Source organism: Pygoscelis adeliae, unplaced genomic scaffold, assembly GCF_000699105.1.
Source record: "Pygoscelis adeliae isolate BGI_AS28 unplaced genomic scaffold, ASM69910v1 Scaffold85, whole genome shotgun sequence".
Lineage (NCBI taxonomy): Eukaryota > Metazoa > Chordata > Aves > Sphenisciformes > Spheniscidae > Pygoscelis > Pygoscelis adeliae.
In genome coordinates, this window is record NW_008824900.1 from 2,200,807 (window position 1) to 2,210,667 (window position 9,861).

Genomic DNA, 9,861 nt, shown 5'->3' on the forward strand with positions numbered 1-9,861 from the left:
CTTGTTAATAAATTATTTTTATTGTCAATTGAGCTATTAGGCATGTTAAAGAATATAACAAGCACTTTAGAACAAATATGAAAAAAAAGAAACAGTTTACTGCTTGCAACTTGACCAACAAGTTTGTCAGAATTCGCTTTTTCAACTGAGTATTTCTGTACTTAGTATTTACTCGTCATGAAAACTTGACTAATTGTTCTCTGATGCTGGTTCTCAGTAGCCCAACCATCCGGCAACGTAAGACATCACTCAACCTTGATTTTTTCCAACTGTCCCAGAAGTCCTAATATTAACAATAACAGGGAAGTAAGCAGGTGAAGTTTCTCTGTGATTTATGTGAAGCATTCTGTTTATCTTGAGACATATGTGTAGAAAATTCAGAGCAGTTCAGGCTAAAACTCTTTTCAAAAAATATTTTCATTAAACAGAATTGTCCTAAAAACCTTATTAGTAAGATCGAGTTTTCAAAACATACAAAAATCCAAACCTATAATGGCTGTTTATTGAGGAATAAATTCATGAACATTGGAAGTTAAAAGGCCTGATTCGGAGCCTGCATCATTTAGTTAATAATGGGTCAGAGTGTATGTGTAATAACAGAAATGTAATTTTGAGTGTTCAGTGGCACCAGCTAACTTAATCTGTCTTCTTTAAGCAAATAAAACATGTCCTTCACTTTCTGACCATTCTAAATAATTTGAATTTTGCCAATAATCAGTTTGTACAATTTTTTTTACCCCAAGTATTATATTAGGTCAGATACAGCTTATCACTTCATGTTGTATACAAGCAAATCACCAAGATTGGTGATGTATGAGCATCTGCACCTTGGCATCTTAAATAAATCTTAAAATACGTCAAAATTGTAATCAGGGAAGCAAAACATGGTGAAGCTAAAAGTAATAATTAGAAGCCAATAAAGATTATGCTAGACTTGCTAAACAATTGATAGCTTCTAAATGGTCATGTCTGCTGTTAGAGTAATCTCCACAACAGAGAATTACACATCCCTTCACTAGGTATGTTGAAGGTGATACCAGAGGCATCCAATAACTGTACAACTAAGAATACTAATATGCAAACACAACTGGAGACAATTTGTTTTGATTGTGGTGAAGTTCTACTATATGTTAAGAAACATGTAGCTCTGAGTAGTTAACTTCTATTTCCAAAAGGAAGATTAAAAGACAATGAATGTCAGAGTATTGTAAGACTCAAAAATAATGTTGAACTTCCAAAATTTATTTATTTAGAAAATAAGAATGGTAATGAAAAAATATTAGTCCCCCCCCACCCCTCGAAGATTTCTCACTAAATCTTGAGTCTTCAGCTGCTGGAAGACTGAATTTCTATTACCTAATCACTTGTCTAGCGAGGAAGATGCATCTCTGAACTTTTTTTTTTCTTTCAGTAATTTTTACTTATGTTTCATTTCCTTATTTAGTCAGCCTTGTTTCAAATTTATAATAAACTTTTTTTTTATTTTCCATCCTTTTACTGCTTCAGTCTGCATCTCTTACTTTGTCTTTAGCCTCTCATACCTACCTCTAGTCATTCTTGTGTATTCTCCTTACATACCTTTATATTGTCTAATCTTTTTCTAACCTAGATTTATCTTAACCTCCCATTAATTAGTAAAATGTCTTCTCCTCCTCTGCCCTCTAAATTTTACTTACTTTATTTTTCTCCCCTTTAACAATTGTCCTGCTTATGTCCTTCAAAACATTTAATGGACTCTGTTCTGTCCTTAATGATGGGCCAAGTCTCTGTTGTGGTGGTGTTCAAGACTTCCTGGCTGTTCTCAGTTAATCTGATGGCTGTCATCCTTTCTTCTCAGCCAGCTGGCTGAACTCTGTCTCCACTCTGGCTGTTGCTACCACTAGCATACCAGTGTCTCTTCTTCCCCAAGTGTCTGAATATTCTGATTCCTCTCTTTTGACATCATGTACTCTCTTTCTGCCTTTCTGCCACGCTTTCTGTGGCCCTACTGCCTTCTTCTGCAGCCCAGTAGAATAACTTCTAGAAGGTCTATAAACCACAGTGGCAACCACTGAGTTCCAACAGGGGAGATGAGCATAGATGTAGTAGGAGAGAGATAGAAAGGACAAAAGCCTTCATAAGGATTTATAAGAGGAAAATACTTTATTGCCTTATTTTTGTGAGGATTCTATGTATAATTGTATCTTTGACTTCTGCTTCAGAAAACCATTTGCTGTCTTTAATGCATCATTTTTTCCATATTTGTAAAGAGACATAATATTAAGTAAGTTAGTTAATTTGTTTGTCTTCAGGTTGTACAAAGTTCCTTTGTTGAAACTGGCCGAGGATAAAATATAATTAATAACTCATTAACTGTTGTCACTAAAGCTTGAAGGACAATGAGCATGTTAAAGACTGAGGATCATCATTTCTGTGATAGAAAACTAGAATGATGCGGAGATACTTAATGCTGAAATCCTTCATGCATTCACATCTTGTATAGCAAGTATATTTCTGGCCACCCCTAAGTCCAATAGGTAGAAACAGAGAAGGTACTGAGGCAAAAGGTGACAAGAATAAAAAGAAGTACAAAATAGCTTCTATTGGATGAAAGCTTAAATAGATTAGGATTCTTGAGCTTGGAATAATGGCAGCTAAGTGAAAAGAGAGGCCTATACAATCAGCAGTGCTTCAGAGAAGATGCAATGTTTTTGCAGTACAAGAATTAGTACTCAGTGATATTGTCAGTCAGCAAGTTCAATATTAGCAAAACAAAGTACTTTTTTCACATGGACCATAATTGCGGAACTTACAATTTATTTGGGCTCAGAAAGGATGGATCAAGTAATGGCTGGTATATACAGTGACCTGTATACAAGTTCTAGCTCAGGAGGCTCAGAAGCCACTGACTGCAGGATTGTATTTTGAGGGCAAGTGCTGTGCTCCACATAGCATTTCTTCCATTCGTTCCCTGTTTGCTACTATGATTCTGGACTAGATGGGCCTTTTCTCTTAGGCAGTATGGCAATTCTTATGTATTAAAAATATGTATGAACTAGATGTTGTTGTTACAAAACTGTAATAATCAATAAGGGCTAGTTAAACAATTGTAAAGTTCAAAATCCAATGAAAGAACATCTTCATGTGTTTTACATTCATATGCCATGAATTAAGTTTCTGCAAATAAATATGAGGTACTTAGGGTGGACAGGTTAGAGCTTATTAATTACTTAGCTTTGTGCATATAAGCAATATATATGCCAACACCAATCACTAACAAATCCATCAGCTTTGAGGGTTTTCCTGTTCATTTCTACTGAACTGTTAGTGTATGTGACAGGCCATGGTTCTGTCAGAACGAATTGTCCCCCTTGAAAAGCTGGCAGCACAGGGAAGTGACAACTTAATGGAAGCTAAAGCACTCTCAAGGCAGTGCCTGGTGAAAGCCAGGGAAAGTCATCCATAGCATTTGCCCTGGCTTTTGAAAATGTCTCTTTGCATTTCTGGTTGCGTGTAAGATATTGGAGCTTTACTGGAGTCACATTTACAGGTATTATTAAATGAAATACGATTCAGTAAAACACTTGTTTGTTGATAGACTATTCTACTGAGGTCAGCCCGTCTAACGTGATCATACTGCATGTGCTCTGAAGTACTGCAGTATTACTCATTTTAAGATCCTTAATTTTAGGTGTCACATAAACCCATTTCAAATACATAAAATGAATAGACATGTAAACATTTTATCCTACTGTTCTTATGAGTGCATAAATATTTTTATTTATATATGAATGGAGTATGTGTTTAATCGAATGTATGAAAACATAATGCACTTTTTTTAAGTATACTTCTTTACAGGTGAACAATATATAGATTATTTCTAGTGCCTTTTATTAGTACTATGAATTAAAAGTAGTGTTGAGCCGATGGATAAAATTATCGTACCAAGATTAATTTATGTTGTTTTAATCTATTTTTAGATTACATTGGTGTATGCTAACGTATTTATTTATAAATAAATAAAAAGCCAGTCATTTGCATAGATTACATTTGTGAACTGTGTTATAAATACTCAGTGAGTACATTTAAATATTTTAATTTTAATTACATTTTAATATTTTAGTAACTTTTTATATATTAAAGAGTGGATATTCTATTTAGATTATTGCCTTCTTACAAGGGTTACATGCAAATAATTGCCTTGTTTCTGGTTTTCTTAGTGGCTTTTGGGCAAAACCAGAATAGCGATGGCTTTCAGTAGACTAGTATTTCTTCATCTCTTAATAAAATAGCATGTATGTTTTTACACGTTGTTATTAGCAAGGTAGATTTTTTTAAAAGAAAGTGATGCCTATTAATAGCCTTACTAAGAGTTAGTAAATTTAATCAGTAGTATACCATTTTTCCAAGTTCACAGAAAGAGAACAGGAGAGAGCAGACCAAAAAGGACCTCAGAATTCAAAAAGAGAAAGCCAAGTGGCTGGTTTAAATTATAAACAAGCAAACAACCAAAACCAAACCAAAACAAGCAAAATCTTTTCTGTGTGGTTATTTTCATGATGATTTGCTTTACAATTGGGACTTTCACATTGTTTAGCATGTAACAATTATTTTTGTGAAGAAAAGGTGAATGATATAAACAGACGCTATTTCTTTAATGTTGTTCTTAACACCAATCTGTTTCATTCCCTCCGTCCCTTTTTCTCAGCCATCTTAAGAGACATTCACTGACCTTACGAAGCTCTGCATTCCATATTCAATGATAGGATATCTGGGTTTGCTGCACGCTTTTAACTACTTAATGATATTAATGCACTAAAAATGAAGTTCTAAAACTGTATTTTAATTGCTCACATATTGTTTCTGAAGTATACCTTCAGCAGCTTTGTGGGTACAGAAGATAGCTGAGTTACCATTCCTTCATTTGTAAGCACCAGAATCCAAAGATGAAGTTGCTGATAAAGGCATTTCTTGTAGCTTTATTGTGGATAATTATATGAAATTATTTGCTTGTATCTTAGATAAGTTTATGCTTCACAATGCAATTGGAGCTATGCACTAAAGAGTCCAGTGCTACAATTTGTGGTTCTGAAGCAGGGAAAAATACGTAGGTATTGTCATGTGATATTTTGCATCTTAGTTCATACAGAAACATTTACAAATGGTGACATATTTAGAGGACATGCTTGCTTGATTCACAGTCGTCAGTAGGATTGTAGGATATAGGATCCATTGATGTAACTAACCAAGTCTAAAGTCTAAAGAAGAGACAAATGCATCATTGAAAGAATTTCAGCATTGGAAAAGGTCAATAGAGCAAGGAGAGAGGGATAGCAGAACATAAAGGAGAAAAAAAATGGGGAGATTATAGAAGTCTACAATATAGATAGATACTGAGAATGGAAATCAAGAAAGATAGATGCTTTATAAGGATAAGGTGCCACAAGTAGATCCTGCTGTCATAGAATGTCTTGAACTGCACTGTGCCTATAAATCAAATACATTTTCTTTCATACCTCAGAGAAGTTATAATTCCCTTTAAAAGGCTAGATACTTATAACATTCCTCCTTTTAAAAGAAGAATTACTGTCTTTTTATAAGGTGACATACCCTATCTGCTTTGCCTTCTTTAAATTAATGCTTCATCTCAGATGAATAGTTTATTTATTAATAATCTTCCTGATATTCTTTTTATCTTGAGTGGTCATCCAAAATTTTTCAAGGTGGCGTGTTTTTCTTTCATTAGGAGACAAATTAAAATTGAGACATTTGCTTCTTTGATTCTCTCCTGTTTATTAATAAAAAAGGTACAAAGCCCTATTTTGATGAAAACAAGAGGAATCAAAAATTATCAAAGGATAATTTCTTTGTTCACAGATAGTAGCTCCTTATAGGCAACCCTCAGCCCACAACCCTCTCTTTACCTTTTCCCAGGGATAACATTTCTAAAATCGACTTTTCTTTTTGCCATTTCCTTGTCTCCTCCTCTTGCAGGTTCTCTGTGATTTTTGCCTCCCCCCCGATACCACACTGTAACAAAACAGTTCTAGCAGAACCCCTTTGCTTACCTTTATTTTTGGTAGTGACAACTGCCTATGTTTGGGTTCAGACTACTCTTGCTTTGGGTCTATTTGCATTAAGGAGTTTTGGTGGTTTTAAGGATTTTCTTGAGTTTAGTGTGAAGCTGTGGCTTATAGTAACTATCGACCAGATAGTTTGTAGTAACTGATATTAACGTATTTTTGCTATGAAATGGTTTTCAAAATGGCTCATTCTCACTTATATATTCTCATGGAGTAAGTCCCACTAAATATATTTCAAATAGAGAAGCTGCACTTCTGTGTATATTCAGTGGCTGTGGTTTTATGTTACATAATACATTACATCTCAGTTTCTTAACAGAAATGTTCTCTATTGGAAAGTGTTTCGTTAACACATAGAATTAATAAGAGCTCACACAATCTTTGCTTTACTTAAATTGGAATTTTCAAGCCTGTTGTACTTCGTGGTGCAGATTTCTGTTGCCAGTTCATGCATATTTAATCTTTAATGGTGACCACAGGATCCGCATAACGCACAGCTTTTGACAGTTTTGCATTTATTGTTTTCAAACATTAAGGAACATCGTCAAGGTTGATGGTCCAAAGTTAAAACGTTCTTTTAGAAAAAAATGGAAAAGAAGTCTTTTAAATTCTTTGATTTAACTAAATAATGATTAATTCAAACAAGACAGCATTACACTGCCAGCTCTTCAGGTGGTGATATGGCATCACCAACCCCGCTGCATCTTCCCCCACAAATGGAAAGAAGTTACTTTAGGGTTTCAGTTGTAAGAGTGTGTATGCACTAGTGGCCTTCTGTCTCATCTGACATGCTCTCTTCTTAGGAGAAAGCAAGGTATTTAAAGAGACACTTGTTTATTTCAAGCACATCGTTTTACACAGAACATGATTGTCATGCACCAGGCCCCAAAACAGAGCTCATGACAGAGAAGGACAATATTATGAGCTCACCTACTAGCAGCTGCATTGAGTTTGTTGCACTTATACTGATGGCAGGTCACCTTATGTAAGAAAGAGTTGGTCTAATAAAATAGTACCATCTATTTTTATACACACTGATTATTTTCAAGAGGTGTTGGAGACTGGAGTAATTTCATAACAGAGGAGACATTTTGACAGCTTCTTTTGCTTTGAAATTATCAGGTCCTCAATACTGAGTGAGATATCATCATTGATAAATTATTAAGCACAATTTTTTTTTCAGGTAAGAATTTCATCTTCCAGTATGATGGATGTCTCCCATCTTACACTGGGTGCACCTAGCTCCTTGAAGAGCCAGAGGTTCAAAAGCTGTGTTTTGCCACTTTTATTTTGCAGTTGCTTGAAATATTCAGTTTCCTCCTCCTTTTAAGTACTTCTTTTGGCTGAATTGGTGGTATTAGAGAAAATGTAATTTTCTTTTCCCCTAAACTTAACCAGACTTAACTGTGGATTTACAGAAATTTTTATTTATTTATTTATTTATACACATTGATTTTTTTTCCCCCCTTTTTAAGCTAATGGACAATTCACTGTATTGGTGAGCTTTATGTTGTCAGCTGAAGATTAATTCTTGCATTTTAATGCTATTTTAATTTCTTTTAACTGACTAAAGGCAGCAAACCATGATCTTCACTATTTCCCTTTCCAGAAAGCTACTGATTGATGTAAGGGGTTTTTTTCATACATACGTACATACGTGTGTGTTTATGCAAATTACTCTACAAATCCATGTCCAAATTAATTGTTAATGTGACATATTTTTTAATTGACAAAATTTATATTCCATGAAACAGTGCCAAGTTCACATGCACACAAAAATTGGAATATTTGTCTGCATGCTGTGATTCAAGTGAGAATAGAATTTTTCTGTTCACATCTACAGTGGTTTTCCTCATACTTATCTTGTCCTACCTTTAAGAAGAAGCTTGCTTTCAATTTATGCAGTATAAATACTGTGCCTCGTGCATGGCGTATATTGGCACATGTAGAAGAGACTTTTTTAATTTGGGTAAAGTGTATAATATGTCATACATGTTTGCTAAGTTGTAAGAATTTTAGATCACTTTCTTCAGGAAAAATCTGGACTCTGGAGAGGTATCAAATTTTGTTGGAACTGGGACAATAGTGAAGTGTGCACAATAATTATTTAGTTCATCGCTGGGCTACTTTTTAGGTGTTGTGAAGGAAAAAAGCAAGAGGAAATATAGTTGCAGTCAGAGGTTAATGTAAAGAAGTCCAGGTAAATAAAAATTATTCTACACTGTAACTAACTTGCTCTTCTCCCTTTGCCTTGTCCTCCCCCCCGCCCCCCTAGTTTTTGTTTGCCCTACCACTAACCTTTTCATACCTTCTTCACTTATTTCTAGTGTTGTGAATCCAAGGTCACCAAATGTAGTTTAGCATGTAAAAATACCAGGCATAAATGCTTAAGCTGGAAAGGTCTGATGGAAGTTTACAGTGTTGTACAGCTTCTTCCTTGCCTCCGAAATTCTGAAAGGCAGATAAAACATCAGAGATCTCTTGGTGAGGTTGGTATAGGGTCTGTAAGAATTGCTGTAACAATTGCAAAGGTGATGTGATATCAACCTAACTTGCACATGTAATCAGGAGACTGTTTGGACAGGAACCTACCGGTGTCAATAATATGCCTCATTCTGTTTACATGAAACAAATTTGGAATTTACACAGAAAACTAATGGAGTCTCTGGTGTCTTGCAGATTTCCTTGGCTCTATCTCCTATGTATAATTAATGTAAGCAAGTGAGTGAATGAGCACTTTTCTGTAGCAGTCAATAAGCAAGTATGTTCAGAAAATGAATGAACTGCTAAGATTAATTGCAAGGCTACCTGCCTGAATATCCTGTTGAGAGACTCAGAAAGAAATGCCAACCCTTTTATATGCAAAGGATTTCTTTATTAAAAGTTGTTCATAATCTAAATAACATTAGATATCAGATTGGACTGAAGATAATTCTTTATTGTGACTGTACTAGTCTTAACCATTGAAAGCTATTAATTACTGTAAGAGAATAATTCATATGAATATTGATCTTAATCTACTCAGCTAGCTTGTTTAGTATTCTGTGTAATGATGGCCAATTCCAATAATAATTAGAAAAATGCATTTTCTAAGATGTACAGTGGTTGACTAGTCAGCAGAAAGATTTAAAGGAAAGTTTTGTGTGAACTACTTTTTGGGAAGAAAAAACAATCTCAGATGGGAACATGGTACAGTTAAGGACTTTTGGTTTTGCTTTGCATTTTTCTAGTCATTTTAGAGATCATGTATCTTTTGAGTCTAGATTTTTATTTCTGTTTATTTTAGCAAAGTGCTGCTCATCAGTATTTTGCCAGTATTTTAAAATGGATTTCCTGAAGGGAAGAAATAGTATGTGGTGTTTGGTTTTGTTTTTTTTTAATCTGGCTAAGTTTTAGGAATATTTTGAATCTACTGGTTAATTCTGTCTGCAGACCTCTGTTGTTTTGACTGCCACTAATGTAACATCTGACACAATATTGATCTAAAATGTGAAGCCAGTCTTATGAATGGTAGATAGGAACAAAGAAGTGCAAGAAGGAAAATCCTGAGTACTCAAAGGAAAGAACTTGTCAGCATGTACAGTGTTCAAGTTCAGACAGAGGTTTTTTTCTTTACCATTTTAGCATGAAATCAATGGGGAATGCATACTTTTTTAGATGTGTCTGAGATTGCACAGCAAATGGTCACCAATAAGATTCTCAGCTGCCACACAATCTGGCATAGCTCCTTTCTGCTCCACAGCTCCCAGTTCCATTCAGCCCATTGTCAATGTGATGCCATTTTTTGGCTCCTTGCCCA